Here is a 4,652-nt window from a genome sequence, read left to right on the forward strand (position 1 = left end):
TTGCCTTCTGTGCTGGTCTTCCACTGCTCCTGACCTCCTCCTTGCCTCTTGGAGCCCGCTACTGCTTCTATATGTCCCCAGAGTGATGTTTCTGGGCTGGACACCCCAGCCGGAGGTGTCTGGGGTCCTCTCTCCCCTGTCTGACCACAAGTGTCTGCTAAGGAGTTGTGTCTAGCCTGCTATCTTGCTCCGCCTCCACCCAAAATTGATCCCGGACCTTCTTCCCAAAGAATTTTGGCTGTGAGTCTCAACCTGTCAGATGGCTCCCTCAACTGCCAGCAAGAGCCCTGTTCTTTGTTTCACCTGACACTTAAGAGTTCCCGACCCAACGGGCTGGAAGAGGAGTTGAGTGCAAATGGACCCATCTGGGCTGATGGAAATGTTCCGTAGCTCAGTCCTGATGGCGGCCACCGACGGTGTGTACCTGTAAAACGTCACAGGACAGTACTCCGAAAGGGCTGAATTTTACAGTGTCCAAATTGTACCTCAGTGAACCTGAGTTAATAAACAAACACGACTAAACAAAAGCAAGGAGTAAAATAGTGAAGGGGCAGACATTTGAGGCACAATTGGATTCCAGCCAAGAACAAGGGAAGTCCCAGGATGACAGCTGTGCAGTCAGTGGGCCTAGATAGAACCAGCCCAACACAGATAGGACAGAGGACAAGAAGAGAGATGGTTTAAGATATCAGCACTGTGAGATTACAGAAACTAAGCCAAGCAAACAGAAAACAGGCAACTGTTTCGCTCTTTTATAAAATTTCAGGTATTAGGGGGTCCACGTGTTTTCCTTACACATTATGATTTTGCACTAGTTGAGTCAAGTGTATCAGCATGCCCCGGATCCAGACAGTGCATACCATAAACCAAAGGTGTGAATTTACCCATCTCCTCCCCCCCCAGCTTGATTTTTTTTTTCCTTTTCTGACTTACTGCCATATGTGCACTTAAGTATAGATCAATCAGTTAGAAACCAGGCAACATTTAACACAGGACAGGGGGTGGGGAGGGACCTGACTAATGGATAGCATCTACTAGAAGAAAAAAGGGAGAGAGAGGAGGGGAAAGTGGAGCACGTAGTGTTGTAATAGCTACATTTGCAACTACTCATCAGTAATTAATACCTATAACATGAGTCCAGAAAGAAAGAAAAAAAAAAAAAAAGACAAAGGAAAGAGAAAAAACAAACAAGAGAGAGTTTCCTGGTGGAGCCCGGTAGGCAGCCAGAGTTTAAAACATGGGTCAGAGAGGGAAAGAACCCTGGGGATCTTCAGGGGGTCCCTCCGGAGTACCCAGCAGACCACCGATGAGCTCAAGCCTGTAAGGGAAATACCCATAGCCGGGGAAAGGAACCCCCAGGACTCTCCCCTCCCCCAAGAAAATGAAAGGTAACTCTCAAGCAGGGCAGGGACTCGTGGCCGACTGAGAACCTCACCATTCACTCACAGGCATCAGTCAGGGCGTTTAGAAGAGTGTTGGGGACAGAGCTCTAGGTAGGGAGCACAGACGTAGGCGCAGGTGCCTGGAAACCACAGCAGAAGCACAGGACGTCTGGGGCTGCCTGCAATGCCTCGAGTCCTGGTCCCCAGGCGGGGCTCATTCGCAACTTGAGGATCTAAGCCATAGCCGAACCATCACAGGTACACACTGAGCTATCACCAGAGCTGGCCGAGACGTGGCTAAGAGGAGGAGATGTCCCCATGCTATCTTGAAGCCACCTGCACAGAGAATGGGAATAATTCTGGGTCAACTACTGAAAGCTATACAGGACGGAGACAAGATTACTTTGGAAATAAAAGAATCTTTTCTAAAGCATATTTTTTTTCAGTCTGTAATCACCTTTCTCCCTCTAGGAAAAAAAAAAAAAAGAGAGAGAAAAAGCTCCACATTTTCTCTTTGGCATACTTGCAGGAATATCTTGCTCTATTAATGTATAAAATCTCGGCTGGGGTAGCAATGACCTACACGTTACCCACAGGTGGTAAAATGATCACATAGCGGTGGAGGAAACTGTCCTTCTCAGGGCTGTTTTGCTCAGCTGGTTTTATTTCTTTACAAAAAAACTTAAAGAAATAGCTTTCTGCTGTAGGCCTTGGTGGGTGCTTTCAAAACGGGCAAGTTCGTGAAACCTGGGAAAGCGGTGCTGGTCCTCGCCGGACGCTACTCCGGACACAAAGGTGTCATCGTGAAGGACATTGATGTGGGTACCTGAGACCACCCCTACAGCCATGCTCTGGTGTTTGGAATTGACTGCTATCCCCACAAAGTGACAGCTGCCGTGGGCAAGGAGAAGATTGCCAAACGATCCAAGATCAAGTCTTTTCGAAAACTTTATAACTACAATCAGCTCAGGCCCACACGGTACTCTGTGGAATCCCCTTGGATAAAACTGTCATCAATAAGGACATCTTCAGAGACCCTGCTCTTGAATGCAAGGCCCAACGGGAGGCCATGGTCAAGGTTGAAGAGAGGTCCAAGACGGGCAAGAATACGTGGTCCTTCCAGAAGCTGCGGTTTTAGTGTTTTTTGATTCAGTCATTAAAAATATTTCTTTAAAAATGAGTCCTGCCCAGTAGCATGGGAAAATTAATCCTACACTAAGAGCCGCTCTGGTCCCCCACAGCACATCTTCAAAGCAAGACTGAAAGGTTCAAACCATTTCCAGGTAACTTAGCAGCACCCCACAACTCAGCACATGGATACATCTAAGAAAACAGAAATAAATACCCAGCAGTCAAGGAGAAAAAGCATGATGTTTGACATCCCATCAAAAACTCCCAGGTGCGGGGGGTGGCACCTGTGGCTCAGTGAGGAGGGCACCGGCCCCATATACCAAGGGTGGCAGGTTCGAACCCAGCCCCGGGCAAACTCCAACAAAAACATAGCCCAGAGTTGTGGCGGGCACCTGTAGCCTCAACTACTCGGGAGGCTAAGGCAAGAGAATCAGCTAAGCCCAAGAGCTGGAGGTTCCTGTGAGCTGTGACACCATGGCACTCTACCGAGGGTGACAAACTGACACTCTGTGTCAAAAAAAAGAAAAACTCCCAGGTAGGGCGGCGCCTGCAGCTCAAAGGAGTAGGCCGCAGGCTCCACATGCCAAAGGTGGCGGGTTCAAACCCAGCCCCGGCCAAAAACTGCAAAAAAAAAAAAAAAAAAACTCCCAGGGATACACAGAAGCAGGAAAATAACCCCTTATGAGTAGAGAAATCAATCAGTGAAAGGCATCCAGACTGGTAGGGAAGAAGAAACACTGTCTTTACTTGCAGACATGACCTTCTATGTAGAAGCTCTGATATAAACTGCCAGACAAATTAGTGACCTTGTTGAGTTCACAGGACATGGCATATTTTAGAGAAAGTTACTGTAAGTGAAGAAATGCCACCTAAAAATACGAGTCTCAGTTCTCCCTGTTGAAGATTAAGGGGAGAGTCGGTAAGACTCCTCTCATCCTCTCATTTCTTAGCACATTCACTTTAGAGATTTTGTAAGTCCCTTGCCTGTCTCTGTTAAAATGGATGTAAATATTCTTCAAAGCTAAAAAGGTTCTTGGAGGCTTTGTGACCCAGGAAGGTCTTTTTCTGGGACCTATGAACCCTCTCTGGCAGATGTGAACATCAGGGGAGAAAGCACCCCTAAAACCGCACTTTCTGTGGGAGGAGTGAAGCCTAACTTCAGTGGGCACCTCGCTCCAAGTTGCAAAAGTAGCTCCTTTCATAAAGATATGAGAAATTCATGCAAATTCTTTTGACAAAGCCAAAGGTATGTGTCTCTTGAGGTATCTGTAACCAGAACCACAGACTGATTGGATGAATAACAGAGATTTATTTACTCTGTCACAATTCTGGAGGCTAGGAGTCCATGATGAAAGTGCCCGCAAATTTGGCTTCTGAGGAGAGCTACCTTCCTGGCTTGTAGACAAGGCCTTGCCACGGTGGGTGTGTGCTGGGAGGCCACGAGCTCTCTTGTCTTTTCTTACAAGGACGCTAATCCTATTGGATGAGACCCTCAAACCTATGACCTTCTGTGGCCTTTAGAGGCCCCATCTCCAAATACAGCCACCCTGGGGGTCAGGACTTTTACATATGAATCGGTGTGGGAGGGACACAAACATTCAGTCTGTGACACTAATGAACTAATACATTACAGTCACCCCAATTAGCAGGTAAGATTAGGATGGACTACGGGCAAGAGATGGGGCTGTGCAGTCCTCACCTGGCTTGAGGACTAGCTAGTGTCAGTCCCGTATGCGATGTGCCATATCCGCTTGGCTAAATAAAAAGGTGAAATTTCTCTGTGGTGACTGCAGTGTTTTAGCAGACTGCCTGTGCTGTGCATCACATTCTGGTGCAATGCTTATTCAATAACAAAACACTGTCCCACCTTTGTGGTGACAGTCTCCAAGTTGGCAGGTGGTTTCTTTGTAATGATATTTTCCCAACACTACAACCCTTCCTCCCCAGAACACTTAACCAATTGTCCCAGCAACCCTCCTTCACTGATCTGAGGTGGGGAGGGGGCAATAAGCCACAACATTTTTATTCTAGTGTTTCTGCCTTGTTTGCTCTTCTCAGGCAGTTTCTTAAATTTTGGCCGGGATACAGATCCAGTGGTGACAAGGGTGACAAGGATGTGGGGAAACCAACATTCTGGTG

General features: G+C 47.4%; 1 pseudogene; it reads left to right on the forward strand.

Annotated features, from left to right (window-relative positions):
• Positions 1-834: 834 nt before the first annotated feature.
• Positions 835-2,520, forward strand: LOC128577119 (60S ribosomal protein L27-like; annotated as a pseudogene).
• Positions 2,521-4,652: the final 2,132 nt, after the last annotated feature.

Source organism: Nycticebus coucang, chromosome X, assembly GCF_027406575.1.
Source record: "Nycticebus coucang isolate mNycCou1 chromosome X, mNycCou1.pri, whole genome shotgun sequence".
Classification (NCBI taxonomy): Eukaryota; Metazoa; Chordata; class Mammalia; order Primates; family Lorisidae; genus Nycticebus; species Nycticebus coucang.